We start from the raw sequence: 22,377 nt of genomic DNA, 5'->3' as shown, positions 1-22,377 counted from the left end.
TATTCCACAGAGAAGGATGATGGGGAAATTGAGACAGGAAGGCTTGACAAATACTGTATATTTAGACTTTTTAAAACATATTACCACAAAGCAAATATCACAGATCACGATAATGAAGTTCATAAAGGATACAGGGAGATACACCTCAATTTGGAAATAAAATTCATCTGTGTGTTCTGCTTTATGACCAGTAGTTGGTAGCAATGAGTCACCTCAGTGATTCGAGGAGCCTCCCTTTCATTACAGAAGAAAAGGGTCCGGCTGCCGTTACTTAAAGACACAGCGTCGCTTCAAAGAGGATAACAACAGCAAACGTCATAGTTTAAAAAAAAGAGTTGTATTTAATTTATTTACATTTTGTTGCGCACCAGTTGACAAGGCGTGGACGATTTAAAAAAAAGTAAGTTACAGTTTGTTTTTAATTTCGCGGCAGAACCACAATGAACGACAAGGCAATGGGTCGTATTCTTGAAAGTCTTACGACAAAACTTAAGAAAGTTCGTAAGAAAATAGTTAAGATCTTCCTAATTTCAATTCTTACATTTTTTCTTAGGAGCTTCCAAAAAAATTTTCTTAAGAACTTCTTAAATACTGCCTTTAAAAAAAAGTAATATAGGCCTAAGGCTGGTAAACTGCGTTGAATATACCTGTATTGAGATTTAGCGAAACACACATTGTGATTAATGTATGTATTTATACCCGTGTACGTATTACATTGCGTATTACTAAAATAAACAAATAAACCATGGAAATCAATCCTCATTTGAATAAATATTAACGTGAGGGCAGGCTTCTGTTAGTTTCATCTGAGCAATTTATTCTTTATTCATTCGAGCAAATCTAAACAGAAATAAAACAACAATAACATGACCAGTAAGTGTCTTGTCAGCGACGGGCTTTTTAACTGAATGGATGGGTTTGTTAGAGTACCGAAGCCAGTTCATCACATAGATTTCTGTTTCTTCTTCTGTGGCTGTTTTCGAAAGTGGATTTTTACAGACTGCTTCTGAAAAAGAATGCACAAGAATGTCTGTAAAATGCTCATCTACGATTTGTCCAGTTCGATTGTAATTTTGAATGATTCGATCATTATAGCAGTCTTTATTATTATTATTTATTTCTTAGCAGACGCCCTTATCCAGGGTGACTTACAATTGTTACAAGTTATCACATTATACAGATATCACATTATTTTTACATACAATTCCCCATTTATACAGTTGGGTTTTTACTGGAGCAATCTAGGTAAAGTACCTTGCTCAAGGGTACAACAGCAGTGTCCCCCTCTGGGGATTGAGCCCACGACCCTCCGGTCAAGAGTCCAGAGCCCTAACCACTACTCCACACTGCTAAGTCAAATGCATACAGTTGTATACTTCTTCAATCAAAAAAGCAAATAAAAAACAGACCTTTCAACTGACACGTGTGCTGCAAACTCAGATATCTGTAAAATAAGATGACAAGAACCTGCTTACTATTATTTTATTTGTTTATAAATGGTATGTACCATTAGAAAAATTCAATGTGTTATGTATAGTTTAAAAAAAAAGACCAAAAAAACCCCCAACAAAAGGTCACAAAAATGTATTCATCACATAGTTGGCTACACTAAGTTGTTTTATAAACTGCTAGTTCATGTGGAAAGTATTTGATTTTGTGTCCCTTCTTATTTTTATTGTAATAAAAATATTCAACTTTCACCCTAATTTGTGAAGTTGAAATGTTCCGTATCGGATGTAATCAGTGTTCAATCTACCTTTACTTGTATTCTTGGGTTTCTCTCTGCTTGGTGGTCTGGTATAACAGTGTGTTCAGCAGCTTCGTGTGTTGTTGTGTAATCTCTTGGGTTTCTCTCCGCTTGGTGGTCTGGTATAACAGTGTGTTCAGCAGCTTCGTGTGTTGTTGTGTAATCTCTTGGGTTTCTCTCCGCTTGGTGGTCTGGTATAACAGTGTGTTCAGCAGCTTCGTGTGTTGTTGTGTAATCCCTTGGGTTTCTCTCAGCTTGGTGGTCTGGTATAACAGTGTGTTCAGCAGCTTCGTGTGTTGTTGTGTAATCTCTTGGGTTTCTCTCCGCTTGGTGGTCTGGTATAACAGTGTGTTCAGCAGCTTCGTGTGTTGTTGTGTAATCTCTTGGGTTTCTCTCAGCTTGGTGGTCTGGTATAACAGTGTGTTCAGCAGCTTCGTGTGTTGTTGTGTAATCCCTTGGGTTTCTCTCCGCTTGGTGGTCTGGTATAACAGTGTGTTCAGCAGCTTCGTGTGTTGTTGTGTAATCCCTTGGGTTTCTCTCAGCTTGGTGGTCTGGTATAACAGTGTGTTCAGCAGCTTCGTGTGTTGTTGTGTAATCCCTTGGGTTTCTCTCAGCTTGGTGGTCTGGTGTAACAGTGTGTTCAGCAGCTTCGTGTGTTGTTGTGTAATCTCTTGGGTTTCTCTCCGCTTGGTGGTCTGGTATAACAGTGTGTTCAGCAGCTTCGTGTGTTGTTGTGTAATCCCTTGGGTTTCTCTCAGCTTGGTGGTCTGGTATAACAGTGTGTTCAGCAGCTTCGTGTGTTGTTGTGTAATCCCTTGGGTTTCTCTCAGCTTGGTGGTCTGGTATAACAGTGTGTTCAGCAGCTTCGTGTGTTGTTGTGTAATCTCTTGGGTTTCTCTCCGCTTGGTGGTCTGGTATAACAGTGTGTTCAGCAGCTTCGTGTGTTGTTGTGTAATCTCTTGGGTTTCTCTCAGCTTGGTGGTCTGGTATAACAGTGTGTTCAGCAGCTTCGTGTGTTGTTGTGTAATCTCTTGGGTTTCTCTCAGCTTGGTGGTCTGGTATAACAGTGTGTTCAGCAGCTTCGTGTGTTGTTGTGTAATCCCTTGGGTTTCTCTCCGCTTGGTGGTCTGGTATAACAGTGTGTTCAGCAGCTTCGTGTGTTGTTGTGTAATCTCTTGGGTTTCTCTCTGCTTGGTGGTCTGGTATAACAGTGTGTTCAGCAGCTTCGTGTGTTGTTGTGTAATCCCTTGGGTTTCTCTCAGCTTGGTGGTCTGGTATAACAGTGTGTTCAGCAGCTTCGTGTGTTGTTGTGTAATCCCTTGGGTTTCTCTCATCTTGGTGGTCTGGTATAACAGTGTGTTCAACAGCTTTGTGTGTTGTTGTGTAATCCCTTGTTTTACTGTATATTATTTGTTTATTTAGCAGACACCTTTATCTAAGGCGACTTACAGAGACTAGGGTGTGTGAACTATGCATCAGCTGCAGAATCACTTACAACTACATCTCACCCGAAAGACGGAGCACAAGGAGGTTAAGTGACTTGCTCAGGGTCACACAATGAGTCAGTGGCTGAGGTAGGATTTGAACCAGGGACCTCCTGGTTACAAGCCCTTTCTTTAACCACTGGACCACACAGCCTCCTATAAGTAGTTGCATTATTTTGTAGTTTTACCACTCCGTGCTAGGTGACTGCACCACACCTTTCTTTTTTTCATTTACAACATTCTTGTGTAAATTGCTTTGGACAAATTAGTCTGGCAAATAAATACATAATAATATAATATAACATAATATTATTTATAATTAATATTATTAATAACTTTATACCCCCCCCCCCCCCCCGTGTCTGGAGACAGAAACTCTCGGGCGTGAATCGAGTGATTTGAATTTGACAAAAACATTTTAATATTTTACCTCAGACAAATTACATCACACTAATACAGTAACTGTGGCATATCAATAAGGCCATGATTGTATAATATAATAAATATTATTTGTGTATTTATTAAATTATCTTATTATTTACAGTTTAATCAGATTAACTTCAATATTGTACCTCAGACAGTTTGGGTAACACTATCATCTGTCACCGTTTTCTCACTTTATACAGTATATACTGAATCGACATAAAGCCAGCGTTGGAGCAGCGTTATGATGTTTACTGGGAGTTTTGAAGGTTTGTTCGCTAGCCAGGAATTCAAAGGTAGTTTTAAACCATCGAAGGTTCGTCAAGTTGCATTCACACACTGTATGTTTTTTTTTTTTTTTTCTGTTAACAGAAACCGTCTGACAATGTGTGAATACTATAAATCACACATTAAATGTCATTCACATGCAAAATTGGATCTTTTGATTAGTATAATGCATAATACTTAAATTAATTCTACCATGACTAATATTGCGGCGTTTCCATTACCTGGTAAACCTGTCAGACGGGTTCAAAAGCTAGTTGACTGGCAGAGACTGAAGCCGCTCGTCAGTTTGACTGGCAGCAATAGGTCTGTGACGGGCCTCTAGACCCCGCCCTTTAAAGGCACAGCCAATCGAATGAGTGTGTGATTGGGCAGTTCCAGGCTTGTTAACAAAGCAAGTGTGCGATGGAGGGAGGATTTGTTTATTTCCTTTTATTATAAATTTATTACAAGAAATTATGTGTTCCTTCAATAGTAAAGCCACTCCTGCTATTAAGGCCAGATTGCATTTGTCCCTTGAATGCTCTTCATAACACTGTATATAAATAAATCAATGATTTTCTTTTTTCGGCAGCTACTAAACAGAATGCCATGGACAGTGTGAAGATGGAATCTGACCAGATTAAAGAGGAGTTCCCTGAACTTGAACTGGTCCCCATTAGAGTGGAGTTCTCTGGGCTGGCTGAGATGCAATGTGACAGCAGTCAGCCAGAGGTCTCTGACATTAAAGCTGAGCACAATGAATTGGAGATCCCCCAGACAGAAGAACCCCTTCCTGTTAAACAAGAAGAGGTGCTGGAAACTGTCCGTATTAAATGGGAGACCCCTGAAGTAGAGTTTGACCACATGGAACCAGGGAAGGAAGAATCCGAGGACTTCAAACCAAACATCCCTGAGCTGGAGCTTGTACGCCTGTGGGAGTGTAGCGTGGTGCTGGAGAGAATCTGTGTGAGAGAGCAAGGCGCTGGAGAGGAAGGCTCTCCCAACAGCATGCAAGGAGGTGGAAAGGAAGACGGGCGCTCCCATTCAGAATGCAGTCTAGCAGGTGAGTGACTCCCAGTAGCTGTGACATTGTCATTCTAGATTTAGTGAAATCCACAGTGTGGTTGAGAGGGAGGGAGCATATTGGTTAGATTACTTTAAAAACCTGTCCAATCTGAATACTCAGAGGAGGCTGTGTGGTTCAGTGGTTAAAGAAAAGGGTTTGCAACCAAGAAGTCCCTGGTTCAAATCCCACCTCAGCCACTGACTCAGTGTGTGACCCTGAGCAAGTCACTTCACCTCCTTGTGCTCCGTCTTTCGGGTGAGACGTAAATGTAAGTGACTCTGCAGCTGATGCATAGTTCACACACCCTAGTCTCTCTAAATCGCCTTGGATTAAGGCGTCTGCTAAATAAAAAACAAACAAACAAACTTAAAATCAACTGTGTTACTGTACATACACAGTGTAATAAACACAATACTGCTTCAGCAAACTCTTCACCTGTTATTATCACAAGCTTGTTTAACCCATTCCCATAGAAAGACCTTCACGTGCTCGTACTGTACCTGCATGAGGATTCAGGTGCTTTCTGCTGCATTCAGGGTCTCTCACTGTCGGCTCTTTTGAGTTGGTGTTTTGTTCAGCTTTTCTTTCAAAGAGATCGCTCACTGTGTGGACGGTTAGACATGTATTTGCTGTTCAACAACTGCACAATTCAGAATGGCTCCGGCTGGACATGGTAGTGTGTACACAACATCAGGCAGAAGGGACAGATTCCAGAATAGCCAGGCTCTGGATTGTAGAGGGGATCACACCATTCATTATATTGCAAAAGTCTACCGGAAGCCAGAATAGTTGTAGAGTATTTCATGTTTGTAGTGTTTAAAGTGTTAAAACTGAAATCTATGTTCTTTTATAAGATGCATTGTTAAGAAGAGAGTCTCCTATTCAGGTCTTAATGGGGTGATGCTTATCTTTAATTCTATTGGTTACTGATGTACTCAGATGATGCAGCTTAGAACCCTCATGCTATAAAAACTATAGAACTTTGTGGAACTTTGTGGAACAGTGTAGTGAAATGGAAGCTGTGAACACGACACGCTACGCTCCTGCTTGTATCAATGTGAAGAGCTCTGAATAAACATGACACGCTGTGCTCCTGCTTGTATCAATGTGAAGAGCTCTGAATAAACACGACACGATGTGCTCCTGCTTGCATCAATGTGAAGAGCTCTGAATAAACACGACACGATGTGCTCCTGCTTGCATCAATGTAAAGAGCTCTGAATAAACACGACACGATGTGCTCCTGCTTGTATCAATGTGAAGAGCTCTGAATAAACACGACACGCTGTGCTCCTGCTTGCATCAATGTAAAGAGCTCTGAATAAACACGACACGATGTGCTCCTGCTTGTATCAATGTGAAGAGCTCTGAATAAACACGACACGCTGTGCTCCTGCTTGTATCAATGTGAAGAGCTCTGAATAAACACGACACGATGCGCTCCTGCTTGCATCAATGTGAAGAGCTCTGAATAAACACGACACGCTGTGCTCCTGCTTGTATCAATGTGAAGAGCTCTGAATAAACACGACACGATGCGCTCCTGCTTGCATCAATGTGAAGAGCTCTGAATAAACACGACACGCTGTGCTCCTGCTTGTATCAATGTGAAGAGCTCTGAATAAACACGACACGATGCGCTCCTGCTTGTATCAATGTGAAGAGCTCTGAATAAACACGACACGATGTGCTCCTGCTTGTATCAATGTGAAGAGCTCTGAATAAACACGACACGCTGTGCTCCTGCTTGCATCAATGTGAAGAGCTCTGAATAAACACGACACGATGTGCTCCTGCTTGTATCAATGTGAAGAGCTCTGAATAAATACGACACGATGTGCTCCTGCTTGCATCAATGTGAAGAGCTCTGAATAAACACGACACGATGTGCTCCTGCTTGTATCAATGTGAAGAGCTCTGAATAAACACGACACGATGCGCTCCTGCTTGCATCAATGTGAAGAGCTCTGAATAAACACGACACGATGAGCTCCTGCTTGTATCAATGTGAAGAGCTCTGAATAAACACGACACGCTGCGCTCCTGCTTGTATCAATGTGAAGAGCTCTGAATAAATACGACACGATGTGCTCCTGCTTGTATCAATGTGAAGAGCTCTGAATAAACACGACACGCTGCGCTCCTGCTTGCATCAATGTGAAGAGCTCTGAATAAACACGACACGATGTGCTCCTGCTTGTATCAATGTGAAGAGCTCTGAATAAACACGACACGATGTGCTCCTGCTTGTATCAATGTGAAGAGCTCTGAATAAACACGACACGCTGCGCTCCTGCTTGCATCAATGTGAAGAGCTCTGAATAAACACGACACGATGTGCTCCTGCTTGCATCAATGTGAAGAGCTCTGAATAAACACGACACGATGTGCTCCTGCTTGTATCAATGTGAAGAGCTCTGAATAAACACGACACGATGCGCTCCTGCTTGTATCAATGTGAAGAGCTCTGAATAAACACGACACGATGTGCTCCTGCTTGTATCAATGTGAAGAGCTCTGAATTAACACGACACGATGTGCTCCTGCTTGCATCAATGTGAAGAGCTCTGAATAAACACGACACGCTGCGCTCCTGCTTGTATCAATGTGAAGAGCTCTGAATAAATACGACACGATGTGCTCCTGCTTGTATCAATGTGAAGAGCTCTGAATAAATACGACACGATGTGCTCCTGCTTGTATCAATGTGAAGAGCTCTGAATAAACACGACACGCTGCGCTCCTGCTTGTATCAATGTGAAGAGCTCTGAATAAATACGACACGATGTGCTCCTGCTTGCATCAATGTGAAGAGCTCTGAATAAACACGACACGCTGTGCTCCTGCTTGCATCAATGTGAAGAGCTCTGAATAAACACGACACGATGTGCTCCTGCTTGCATCAATGTGAAGAGCTCTGAATAAACACGACACGATGTGCTCCTGCTTGTATCAATGTGAAGAGCTCTGAATAAACACGACACGCTGCGCTCCTGCTTGCATCAATGTGAAGAGCTCTGAATAAACACGACACGATGTGCTCCTGCTTGCATCAATGTGAAGAGCTCTGAATAAATACGACACGCTGTGCTCCTGCTTGTATCAATGTGAAAAGCTCTGAATAAACACGACACGATGCGCTCCTGCTTGTATCAATGTGAAGAGCTCTGAATAAACACGACACGATGTGCTCCTGCTTGTATCAATGTGAAGAGCTCTGAATAAACACGACACGCTGTGCTCCTGCTTGTATCAATGTGAAGAGCTCTGAATAAATACGACACGATGTGCTCCTGCTTGTATCAATGTGAAGAGCTCTGAATAAACACGACACGATGTGCTCCTGCTTGTATCAATGTGAAGAGCTCTGAATAAATACGACACGATGTGCTCCTGCTTGCATCAATGTGAAGAGCTCTGAATAAACACGACACGATGTGCTCCTGCTTGTATCAATGTGAAGAGCTCTGAATAAACACGACACGATGCGCTCCTGCTTGCATCAATGTGAAGAGCTCTGAATAAACACGACACGATGAGCTCCTGCTTGTATCAATGTGAAGAGCTCTGAATAAACACGACACGCTGCGCTCCTGCTTGTATCAATGTGAAGAGCTCTGAATAAATACGACACGATGTGCTCCTGCTTGTATCAATGTGAAGAGCTCTGAATAAACACGACACGCTGCGCTCCTGCTTGCATCAATGTGAAGAGCTCTGAATAAACACGACACGATGTGCTCCTGCTTGTATCAATGTGAAGAGCTCTGAATAAACACGACACGATGTGCTCCTGCTTGTATCAATGTGAAGAGCTCTGAATAAATACGATACGATGTGCTCCTGCTTGCATCAATGTGAAGAGCTCTGAATAAACACGACACGCTGTGCTCCTGCTTGTATCAATGTGAAGAGCTCTGAATAAACACGACACGATGTGCTCCTGCTTTTATCAATGTGAAGAGCTCTGAATAAATACGACACGATGTGCTCCTGCTTGCATCAATGTGAAGAGCTCTGAATAAACACGACACGATGTGCTCCTGCTTGCATCAATGTGAAGAGCTCTGAATAAACACGACACGCTGCGCTCCTGCTTGCATCAATGTGAAGAGCTCTGAATAAACACGACACGATGTGCTCCTGCTTGCATCAATGTGAAGAGCTCTGAATAAACACGACACGATGTGCTCCTGCTTGTATCAATGTGAAGAGCTCTGAATAAACACGACACGCTGCGCTCCTGCTTGCATCAATGTGAAGAGCTCTGAATAAACACGACACGATGTGCTCCTGCTTGCATCAATGTGAAGAGCTCTGAATAAACACAACACGATGTGCTCCTGCTTGTATCAATGTGAAGAGCTCTGAATAAACACGACACGCTGTGCTCCTGCTTGCATCAATGTGAAGAGCTCTGAATAAACACGACACGATGTGCTCCTGCTTGTATCAATGTGAAGAGCTCTGAATAAACACGACACGCTGCGCTCCTGCTTGTATCAATGTGAAGAGCTCTGAATAAACACGACACGATGCGCTCCTGCTTGTATCAATGTGAAGAGCTCTGAATAAACACGACACGATGTGCTCCTGCTTGCATCAATGTGAAGAGCTCTGAATAAACACGACACGATGTGCTCCTGCTTGTATCAATGTGAAGAGCTCTGAATAAACACGACACGATGTGCTCCTGCTTGCATCAATGTGAAGAGCTCTGAATAAACACGACACGCTGTGCTCCTGCTTGTATCAATGTGAAGAGCTCTGAATAAACACGACACGATGTGCTCCTGCTTGCATCAATGTGAAGAGCTCTGAATAAACACGACACGCTGTGCTCCTGCTTGTATCAATGTGAAGAGCTCTGAATAAACACGACACGATGTGCTCCTGCTTGTATCAATGTGAAGAGCTCTGAATAAACACGACACGCTGTGCTCCTGCTTGCATCAATGTGAAGAGCTCTGAATAAACACGACACGATGTGCTCCTGCTTGCATCAATGTGAAGAGCTCTGAATAAACACGACACGCTGTGCTCCTGCTTGCATCAATGTGAAGAGCTCTGAATAAACACGACACGATGTGCTCCTGCTTGCATCAATGTGAAGAGCTCTGAATAAACACGACACGCTGCGCTCCTGCTTGTATCAATGTGAAGAGCTCTGAATAAACACGACACGATGTGCTCCTGCTTGCATCAATGTGAAGAGCTCTGAATAAACACGACACGCTGCGCTCCTGCTTGTATCAATGTGAAGAGCTCTGAATAAACACGACACGCTGCGCTCCTGCTTGTATCAATGTGAAGAGCTCTGAATAAACACGACACGATGTGCTCCTGCTTGCATCAATGTGAAGAGCTCTGAATAAATACGACACGATGCGCTCCTGCTTGTATCAATGTGAAGAGCTCTGAATAAACACGACACGATGTGCTCCTGCTTGTATCAATGTGAAGAGCTCTGAATAAACACGACACGAAGTGCTCCTGCTTGTATCAATGTGAAGAGCTCTGAATAAACACGACACGATGCGCTCCTGCTTGTATCAATGTGAAGAGCTCTGAATAAATACGACACGATGTGCTCCTGCTTGTATCAATGTGAAGAGCTCTGAATAAATACGACACGATGTGCTCCTGCTTGTATCAATGTGAAGAGCTCTGAATAAATACGACACGATGTGCTCCTGCTTGTATCAATGTGAAGAGCTCTGAATAAAAACGACACACTGCGCTCCTGCTTGTATCAATGTGAAGAGCTCTGAATAAACACGACACGATGTGCTCCTGCTTGTATCAATGTGAAGAGCTCTGAATAAACACGACACGATGTGCTCCTGCTTGTATCAATGTGAAGAGCTCTGAATAAACACGACACGATGTGCTCCTGCTTGTATCAATGTGAAGAGCTCTGAATAAACACGACACGATGTGCTCCTGCTTGTATCAATGTGAAGAGCTCTGAATAAATACGACACGCTGCGCTCCTGCTTGTATCAATGTGAAGAGCTCTGAATAAATACGACACGATGTGCTCCTGCTTGTATCAATGTGAAGAGCTCTGAATAAATACGACACGATGTGCTCCTGCTTGCATCAATGTGAAGAGCTCTGAATAAATACGACACGATGTGCTCCTGCTTGTATCAATGTGAAGAGCTCTGAATAAATACGACACGATGTGCTCCTGCTTGTATCAATGTGAAGAGCTCTGAATAAACACGACACGATGCGCTCCTGCTTGCATCAATGTGAAGAGCTCTGAATAAACACGACACGATGAGCTCCTGCTTGTATCAATGTGAAGAGCTCTGAATAAACACGACACGCTGCGCTCCTGCTTGTATCAATGTGAAGAGCTCTGAATAAATACGACACGATGTGCTCCTGCTTGTATCAATGTGAAGAGCTCTGAATAAACACGACACGCTGCGCTCCTGCTTGCATCAATGTGAAGAGCTCTGAATAAACACGACACGATGTGCTCCTGCTTGTATCAATGTGAAGAGCTCTGAATAAACACGACACGATGTGCTCCTGCTTGTATCAATGTGAAGAGCTCTGAATAAACACGACACGCTGCGCTCCTGCTTGCATCAATGTGAAGAGCTCTGAATAAACACGACACGATGTGCTCCTGCTTGTATCAATGTGAAGAGCTCTGAATAAACACGACACGATGCGCTCCTGCTTGTATCAATGTGAAGAGCTCTGAATAAAAACGACACACTGCGCTCCTGCTTGTATCAATGTGAAGAGCTCTGAATAAACACGACACGATGTGCTCCTGCTTGTATCAATGTGAAGAGCTCTGAATTAACACGACACGATGTGCTCCTGCTTGCATCAATGTGAAGAGCTCTGAATAAACACGACACGCTGCGCTCCTGCTTGTATCAATGTGAAGAGCTCTGAATAAATACGACACGATGTGCTCCTGCTTGTATCAATGTGAAGAGCTCTGAATAAATACGACACGATGTGCTCCTGCTTGTATCAATGTGAAGAGCTCTGAATAAACACGACACGCTGTGCTCCTGCTTGCATCAATGTGAAGAGCTCTGAATAAACACGACACGATGTGCTCCTGCTTGTATCAATGTGAAGAGCTCTGAATAAACACGACACGCTGCGCTCCTGCTTGCATCAATGTGAAGAGCTCTGAATAAACACGACACGATGTGCTCCTGCTTGCATCAATGTGAAGAGCTCTGAATAAATACGACACGCTGTGCTCCTGCTTGTATCAATGTGAAGAGCTCTGAATAAACACGACACGATGCGCTCCTGCTTGTATCAATGTGAAGAGCTCTGAATAAACACGACACGATGTGCTCCTGCTTGTATCAATGTGAAGAGCTCTGAATAAACACGACACGCTGTGCTCCTGCTTGTATCAATGTGAAGAGCTCTGAATAAATACGACACGATGTGCTCCTGCTTGTATCAATGTGAAGAGCTCTGAATAAACACGACACGATGTGCTCCTGCTTGTATCAATGTGAAGAGCTCTGAATAAATACGACACGATGTGCTCCTGCTTGCATCAATGTGAAGAGCTCTGAATAAACACGACACGATGTGCTCCTGCTTGTATCAATGTGAAGAGCTCTGAATAAACACGACACGATGCGCTCCTGCTTGCATCAATGTGAAGAGCTCTGAATAAACACGACACGATGAGCTCCTGCTTGTATCAATGTGAAGAGCTCTGAATAAACACGACACGCTGCGCTCCTGCTTGTATCAATGTGAAGAGCTCTGAATAAATACGACACGATGTGCTCCTGCTTGTATCAATGTGAAGAGCTCTGAATAAACACGACACGCTGCGCTCCTGCTTGCATCAATGTGAAGAGCTCTGAATAAACACGACACGATGTGCTCCTGCTTGTATCAATGTGAAGAGCTCTGAATAAACACGACACGATGTGCTCCTGCTTGTATCAATGTGAAGAGCTCTGAATAAATACGATACGATGTGCTCCTGCTTGCATCAATGTGAAGAGCTCTGAATAAACACGACACGCTGTGCTCCTGCTTGTATCAATGTGAAGAGCTCTGAATAAACACGACACGATGTGCTCCTGCTTTTATCAATGTGAAGAGCTCTGAATAAATACGACACGATGTGCTCCTGCTTGCATCAATGTGAAGAGCTCTGAATAAACACGACACGATGTGCTCCTGCTTGCATCAATGTGAAGAGCTCTGAATAAACACGACACGCTGCGCTCCTGCTTGCATCAATGTGAAGAGCTCTGAATAAACACGACACGATGTGCTCCTGCTTGCATCAATGTGAAGAGCTCTGAATAAACACGACACGATGTGCTCCTGCTTGTATCAATGTGAAGAGCTCTGAATAAACACGACACGCTGCGCTCCTGCTTGCATCAATGTGAAGAGCTCTGAATAAACACGACACGATGTGCTCCTGCTTGCATCAATGTGAAGAGCTCTGAATAAACACAACACGATGTGCTCCTGCTTGCATCAATGTGAAGAGCTCTGAATAAACACGACACGCTGTGCTCCTGCTTGTATCAATGTGAAGAGCTCTGAATAAACACGACACGCTGTGCTCCTGCTTGCATCAATGTGAAGAGCTCTGAATAAACACGACACGATGTGCTCCTGCTTGTATCAATGTGAAGAGCTCTGAATAAACACGACACGCTGCGCTCCTGCTTGTATCAATGTGAAGAGCTCTGAATAAACACGACACGATGCGCTCCTGCTTGTATCAATGTGAAGAGCTCTGAATAAACACGACACGATGTGCTCCTGCTTGTATCAATGTGAAGAGCTCTGAATAAACACGACACGATGTGCTCCTGCTTGTATCAATGTGAAGAGCTCTGAATAAACACGACACGATGTGCTCCTGCTTGCATCAATGTGAAGAGCTCTGAATAAACACGACACGCTGTGCTCCTGCTTGTATCAATGTGAAGAGCTCTGAATAAACACGACACGATGTGCTCCTGCTTGCATCAATGTGAAGAGCTCTGAATAAACACGACACGCTGTGCTCCTGCTTGTATCAATGTGAAGAGCTCTGAATAAACACGACACGATGTGCTCCTGCTTGTATCAATGTGAAGAGCTCTGAATAAACACGACACGCTGTGCTCCTGCTTGCATCAATGTGAAGAGCTCTGAATAAACACGACACGATGTGCTCCTGCTTGCATCAATGTGAAGAGCTCTGAATAAACACGACACGCTGTGCTCCTGCTTGCATCAATGTGAAGAGCTCTGAATAAACACGACACGATGTGCTCCTGCTTGCATCAATGTGAAGAGCTCTGAATAAACACGACACGCTGCGCTCCTGCTTGTATCAATGTGAAGAGCTCTGAATAAACACGACACGATGTGCTCCTGCTTGCATCAATGTGAAGAGCTCTGAATAAACACGACACGCTGCGCTCCTGCTTGTATCAATGTGAAGAGCTCTGAATAAACACGACACGATGTGCTCCTGCTTGTATCAATGTGAAGAGCTCTGAATAAACACGACACGATGTGCTCCTGCTTGCATCAATGTGAAGAGCTCTGAATAAACACGACACGATGTGCTCCTGCTTGTATCAATGTGAAGAGCTCTGAATAAACACGACACGAAGTGCTCCTGCTTGTATCAATGTGAAGAGCTCTGAATAAACACGACACGATGCGCTCCTGCTTGTATCAATGTGAAGAGCTCTGAATAAATACGACACGATGTGCTCCTGCTTGTATCAATGTGAAGAGCTCTGAATAAATACGACACGATGTGCTCCTGCTTGTATCAATGTGAAGAGCTCTGAATAAATACGACACGATGTGCTCCTGCTTGTATCAATGTGAAGAGCTCTGAATAAAAACGACACACTGCGCTCCTGCTTGTATCAATGTGAAGAGCTCTGAATAAACACGACACGATGTGCTCCTGCTTGTATCAATGTGAAGAGCTCTGAATAAACACGACACGATGTGCTCCTGCTTGTATCAATGTGAAGAGCTCTGAATAAACACGACACGATGTGCTCCTGCTTGTATCAATGTGAAGAGCTCTGAATAAATACGACACGCTGCGCTCCTGCTTGTATCAATGTGAAGAGCTCTGAATAAATACGACACGATGTGCTCCTGCTTGTATCAATGTGAAGAGCTCTGAATAAATACGACACGATGTGCTCCTGCTTGCATCAATGTGAAGAGCTCTGAATAAATACGACACGATGTGCTCCTGCTTGTATCAATGTGAAGAGCTCTGAATAAATACGACACGATGTGCTCCTGCTTGTATCAATGTGAAGAGCTCTGAATAAAGCAGCTCGTTCTTTTGCAAGATACCGTCTCCTTTTTCTCTTTTATTTTCCCTCTGTTAATACATAACAATGTTAGATTTCAAAATGTAACATTGCATAGTTTTTTTTTTTTTTTTTAATTGTCTCAATCCTAAAATTCTAGGTGATGCTTGTGTTTCTGTCTGTATACTGGAGTCCTGTAACCCACTGTGTTGGGATTCAATTATAGGAATTATAAATAGAGAGAATTGAATTAACAAAACACATAAACCCTGCATGTGTAATGTAATGCTATGGCATGGGGCTGCACATTTCTAATGCACCGTGATGTATATCTGTACAACAATAAACAAGATGATTCCAAACAGAGAGAGGGAGGGAGCCGTTCCAGTCTCCAAGCACATCATTGACAGCTGATGAGGATTACACTGCAGTTCTGTGTATGCATCTGTACAGACCCCAAGATTAGAAAAAACTCATAAATTGCCATTATGATAAAGATATAATTGTAATGTAATGTTGAGGAGAAAGATATATTGTAGGGTTTGTCAGGGGAAATAGACCTGAAACATTACAGGAGAACTTCAAAGTCAGATTTTGATCCCAGGGCTCGGTTTCACCAGCATCAGTCTTCACTGACTTTGCTTTCACACATAAAGGCTTTAAGTTTAAATGGTGTAAACTCAGAGCAAACCCCACAGCTAAAATGCACATACTTTAATCCGCTTCACCACCTAGCCACATGCCCTAAGCCTACAAGCAGCCCCTTTTACTTTCTTTCCTGTTCATATTTTCCAGGTTCCAGTCCAGCAGCTAAAGCGAGGGCGGGCGCTGGAGAATATCCTGACTGTGGGAAAGGGTTCACCCAGTTAGGAACCCTGAAAACAAACCAGCAAATTCACACAGGAAAGAAACACTATTGCTGCTCTGACTGTGGGAAGAGTTTCAGAAAATCAGGAAAACTGAAAACACACCAGCGAATTCATACAGGAGAGAAACCATATTTCTGCTCTGACTGTGGGATGAGTTTCAGAGTTTCAGGAACACTGAAAGCACACCAGCGAATTCATACAGGAGAGAAACCATATTGCTGCTCTGACTGTGGGAGGAGTTTCAGGCACTCAGACTCTATGAAAACTCACCAGCGAATTCATACAGGAGAGAAACCGTATAGCTGCTCTGACTGTGGGAAGAGTTTCAGGAAATCAGACTCCCTTAAAAAGCACCAGCGAATTCATACAGGAGAGAAACCATATAGCTGCTCTGACTGCGGGAAGAGTTTCAGAGAATCAGCAAAACTGAAAACACACCAGCGAATTCATACTGGAGAGAAACCGTATTTCTGCTCTGACTGTGGGAAGAGTTTCAGGCACTCAGACTCTATGAAAACTCACCAGCGAATTCATACAGGAGAGAAACCGTATAGCTGCTCTGACTGTGGGAAGTTTTTCAGTCGGTTAGGAAACCTGAAAACACACCAGCGAATTCATACAGGAGGGAAACCGTATTGATGCTCTGACTGTGGAAAGAGTTTCAATGTGTTACAAAACCTGAAAACACACCAGCGAATTCACACTGGAGAGAAACCGTATCGCTGCTCTGACTGTGGGAAGAGTTTCAGAGTTTCAGAACAACTGAAAACACACCAGCGAATTCATACAGGAGGGAAACCGTATTGATGCTCTGACTGTGGGAAGAGTGTCAGTTGGATAGGAAGCCTGACAGCACATCAGCGAATTCATAGAGGTGAGAAACCATACTGGTGCTCTGAATGTGGTAAGAGTTTCATTGAATTTGGAAATTATGAAAGACACAAGCGAATTCACACAGGGGATAAACCGTATCGCTGCACTGACTGTGGGAAGAGTTTCAATGTGTTACAACACCTTCAAACACACCACTGAACTCACACAGGAGAGAAACCGTATCTCTGCACTGACTGTGGGAAGAGTTTCAATGTGTTACAAAACCTGAAAAGACACCAGCGAATTCATACAGGAGAGAAACCCTAAGGACCATGTTCATTCAGCACTCCAGATAAGGTTTTGGGTCTGGGAGTAACTTACCCTCTAATTTTAACACAGAGAGTAAAATGTATTTCAGGGGGTAAAATGCAACATTACCTTGAAGTCCTGAGTAATGATAAATACTGTACAATCTTTGATGCTAATGGGCAGGCATTAAAAAAGCCTTCCGTTTTAACTGCAGTGTTTTTTTGAACTACAGTACAACCACAGTTCTACAAGGTTCTTTATCCACTTTTTTTTTTTTTTGAGGTATCACACTGACTCTGCAAATTAATGACGTTACTTATATTTTAACATTAAATTCATAAAACTTAGTGAACATGTTAAAACTTTAATATAAAGCCATACAGATAAATAAAATTAGGAAATGCATTAATAAGTTATAAAACAGTTTAATATTATAGGCACCTTTTTTAGCGCTTGCCTCTGACGATGGTTCCAGTTGGATTTGTAGCTGGACTGGGGTGTTTACACTTCAACCTGTGTAGCTTTGGATTGTTCTTATTCTTACTGTGATTGGCTGCAAAGACAGCAGGGCTAGCCAGAGACTGGATAATGTGTGTTGGGTTGGTTTTTCTTCGGTACAATTTCCTAGTAACTGAATACATTGTATTCTGGGAGATGTTGTTGGTGGAAGTTTGAGGGGATGCGGGAGGGGAGGCACTGTTGGATAACATGAATTAACCATTAAATAAGTATTGCGTAGCAGTTTGCTAAGCATGGGCACTGACAGGGCTGTAATGTTATTTTCTGAATAGCGATTGACTTTGGATATGACAAACTGTTAAGTTTCAATAAATGCATGCAGTTGGGTTTTTACTGGTGTAATCTTGGTAAAGTACCTTGCTCAAGGGTACAACAAGAGTCCCCCACCTGGGATTGAACCCAAGACCCTCTGGTCAAGAGTCCAGAGCCCTAACCACTACTCCACACTGCTGGCCATACATATTTTACAGTAATCATAGAATTCTGGCTATAAATATGATTGATTAATTAGGCATATGATTCAAATTTAGAGAATATTCAATCTTGATTTAATTTAGTGTTATCATATATCAGTGCCTGTTTCATCTCACAGAGCTCCTGTTTAATGGGGAGGGAAGCCAGCCCAGAGAACTCCACTCTAATGGGGACAGGTTCAAGTTCAGGGAACTCCTCTTTAATCTGGACAGATTCCATCTTCACACTGTCCATGGCAGCACACGGGATTCTGTTTAGTAGCTGCCAAAAAAAGAAAATCATTGATTTATTTAATTACAGTTTTATGAAGGGCATTCAATGGACAAACACAATCTGGCATTATAGCAGGAGTGGCTTTACTATTGAAGGAACACAGAAGTTTACTCAATTCATTTAACCATTCCATATACAGTGTTTCCTCAAATTAAAACATTTGTACTGAAAAGATAGGAGTGCTTTGTCAGAGAGAACACTGGGGGCTAAAACCTTCAAAAGCTTAAACAAATGTTAGCCTTAGGGAGAAATTCGGGGGTGGTAGCTGGACAGCTTTATTAATTAACGTCTATCATCATTAACCTCCTATTTAAACCCCAATCTAACACTCCTTCTCTGCCTAGTGTTTTGCTTTCTTGCATACGCTGCGACCTTTTCTCGTTTAAAATTCTTAAATTTTCAGCATCAATCAATTCCAATTCAGATCAGGAAACCTCCCTGCCGCATTCTCCTCAACAATACCTCATTCATTTCTCTGATGGAAACTCAGTACCATCTACTTCTAATGCAGACTTCTCCCAGCAACCAGACCTGCTGCCCCGGCACTTCGGAGATCAAAACGCTATTTTATAAGGATTGGCGAGTTAACTTTTAAAAACCCTACACGACAACAATTGCAACATTCCAGCTGGAAGTGATAGTATGGCGTTCAATATTTATTGTACCTTTTATATCTGCTGCACCACGCTGCCTGCTTCTCAAATGCACTACCGCAAACTTGCTTGCCCAGAGCTGCAGGACAGGTGTCAGCTCCGCCCTCCTCTCCAGTCAGGGTCACTCGTCTCCTCCCAGCACAGCAACCAGGAGAGCAGCCGAAACAAATCCCACCCTTCAGTCCCTCATTCACCCCTTCGCCACCTCAATCGCTTCCAATTTATACACGGCTCAACGATGAGGACAAACAGGTCGCTTCCAACGCTGCAGCGATCTCAATGAAGCCCAGTATTCACCACTCCAATCATGGCCGTCGTCTCGGTTCAGCACTTCTGATCCCCACAGCAGATGTTCCAACTTACCTGGCATCAGCTCCATCCATGGTTCATAGCAAGTGCCTGTAGTTAGAAATCAAGTCCAGTGACCACATATGGCTTCTACTTTCGATACTTTTGCAACATTAACCCTTTGCAGTCCATTTATTAAGTGCGCGTCAGGCACGTCAGGTCCAATTAATTTTCACACGCGCAGTTAATTTTAGTCGCGCTGTTTAAAAGTATTTTTTTTCCCCCCATCAAACGGGTTTAAAAGGCCCTGCATATCAACAAAGCACTCATTAGGCATCTCCAGCCCCACCCTTTCATTCGCTATAGCTTTCACCTATGTAAGAAATAAATAATAATAATAATAATAATAGTCGTACATACCGATCGATCATCTCCTGATCACTCGTTTTATCACCAAACTCCTCAATAATGCGATCCAAGTCATTATTTTATTACTGTAACATCTCAAAAAAGCTCTGCAAACGTCTGCCAGCTTGTTTACTTATGACCGCCCCGTTATCTGATACCACGGCCATGTATGACTGTTAGATACAGGGGTACTGTGTTCTACGAGTACTATAAAACATCTCAGCAGCAGACAGCCATTTTGTCGATCGGTCTTCCCCTGATTCAGTCCTCTTTAACCGCATTTTCAGCGGTTCGCGAGCCAACGCCCACGCATTCTACTTTCCTCTGTCAAAATACAATCACGATATAGCATCAGAGCATTTAGGATAAATATTCCAATCACGGGGGTTATTAATCACAATAATCAAATATTCTACCCTGCATCACTTTCTAAAGTCAATGGTTTTATTCTAATCATAACCTCTAGATGGCACCACAAGTTCTATGCATTTTAGCGGGTCCTCTTTCACTGCAAAAGTCATGTATTTTCAAATCAGGATCAGTTTTACTTCAGAAGTTAATAATTCATTCGATGTGAGACACATGTTGGATACGGAAACCATGTCCTGCTATTATCAACGTTTGAGTCATGACAACCTCCTACCCTGCAATTTTTCACAAAAGCCTCAGAGCAACGCATTCTTCATCCTCAGGTTCTGCAGCGGCCTCAGATCTTTGCATTCTTCATCTCTGCCCGATGGGGCTGCCCGAAGCCAGACCCATCTTTGGCTCCATAAACTACCTTAACACTCAAAGACCAATATCCCCATTCAGCAGATCTCTGCGCTCTATAGCTGGGCCACAGCACACTACCGATGGCAGTGCACCATTCACTAGTACATGTAACTGCTTCAGCAGATCTCTGCTTTCTACAGATGGGCGACAGCACACTACTGACAGCACTCCATCGTTTACTTCCTCAGAGCTCTGCACTGCTCAACAGATCCCACTCTCTACTCTTAATCACTCCTCACTACAGCAGATCTCGGCTCCCTCTTCAGATCTGCTCAGTGTTGCAGCAGGCAAAAGTTGCTTTAGTTTACCGCTTAAATCTACAGCTGTCCTCCTCCAGAGCTCCCAATGCTCCTGCTTGCCTCCAATATTATTATTTGTTTATTTAGCAGACGCCTTTATCCAAGGCGACTTACATAGACTAGGGTGTGTGAACTATGCATCAGCTGCAGAGTCACTTAAAACTACGTCTCACCCAAAAGACGGAGCACAAGGTTAAGTGACTTGCTCAGGGTCACACAATGAGTCAGTCGCTAAGGTGGGATTTGAACCGGGGACCTTCTGGTTACAAGTCCATTTCTTTAACCACTGGACCACACAGCCTCCTCCACTCGGATTGTGGCAACCATTTTCTCTTGACTTGCTCAGCAATCTAGTCGTATGTCTGCTCATCCTTTCAAATACTACAAATATTAATACATGGTGAGAGACGTGGTATGAGACTGGAAATCTGTCTTGATTATGAGTTAAGGAATTCCACTATTAGGAGAATGACTGGAGTTATGAAACCCAAATCTCTGAATGTGAGTTCACCTTTTCCATTCCAAGCAGACATGATAGTAGCAAACCGCTGATCGGTCCTGTATTAACACATAGGATGGTCTCACCACTGTCGTCTCCAGAACCGGCTTTCTCCCCATTCGGATCGAGCAGCTACTTCCACAGCCAGAGCCAACATCGATCGCCGTCCAGTCAAGAAGCATGGGGCGCTGGTCCTCTGCAGCAGTCGATTCATACATCCATTCATCCTCTACTGACATAGCAATAGCCATCAAAGACTAACTAGCATGCCTGGAGTGGGGCTACCTGACTGCCAGGGCCACCAGAGGTTTTCCCATTCTAGGAAGGGTTTTTTCCCTCTCCACTGAGCGGCAGGACCACACTAACACTATTTTAACCTCTCCAGTTTGTCTCGTATGTCCCTTCCTTTCCCATATTTTCCAGCTGTTTCTTTTATGTTATGCACTGGCGTGACTCTATTGTTTGTCTCACGGTGAGGGTCTCTGCGGGGAGCCAGGGGTCCATCCTCAGGAACGCTACTATTGACCAAGCTCCATCCTCGGCAAAAGGAGAGCTCATCGGTCAGGATCTCTTTCTATCCTAATTTAAGCGGGGCCCCCTCTAAGCCCATCTAAGCCGAGCTACGGGATCGAGCCCCTATCCTTGGCCGAGCATCACTCACTTGGCCCGTCTCACTAACAACTAATTTCTGCTCCCTCTGCTCTATCCTCACAGCCCCTGCGGACACCCTGTGAAATGTTAGCCTTAGGGCGAAATTCAGGGGGTGTTAGCTGGCAGCTTAATTAATTATCATCATTAACCTATTTAAACCCCAATCTCACACTCCTTCTCAGTCTAGTGTTTTGCTTTCTCGTCCTCCTCCCCTCCTCCTCCCTCTTTCTCATGCCTTTGCATCGGTCTCCTCT

General features: G+C 43.3%; 1 pseudogene; it reads left to right on the top strand.

Annotated features, from left to right (window-relative positions):
* Positions 1-278: 278 nt before the first annotated feature.
* LOC131706972 (zinc finger protein 501-like) lies at positions 279-17,889 on the top strand (annotated as a pseudogene).
* Positions 17,890-22,377: the final 4,488 nt, after the last annotated feature.

This window comes from Acipenser ruthenus, chromosome 38 (assembly GCF_902713425.1).
Source record: "Acipenser ruthenus chromosome 38, fAciRut3.2 maternal haplotype, whole genome shotgun sequence".
NCBI classification, from domain to species: domain Eukaryota; kingdom Metazoa; phylum Chordata; class Actinopteri; order Acipenseriformes; family Acipenseridae; genus Acipenser; species Acipenser ruthenus.
Note: the sequence above shows the minus strand (reverse complement) of the source record. Positions and strands in the feature narration are given on the sequence as shown.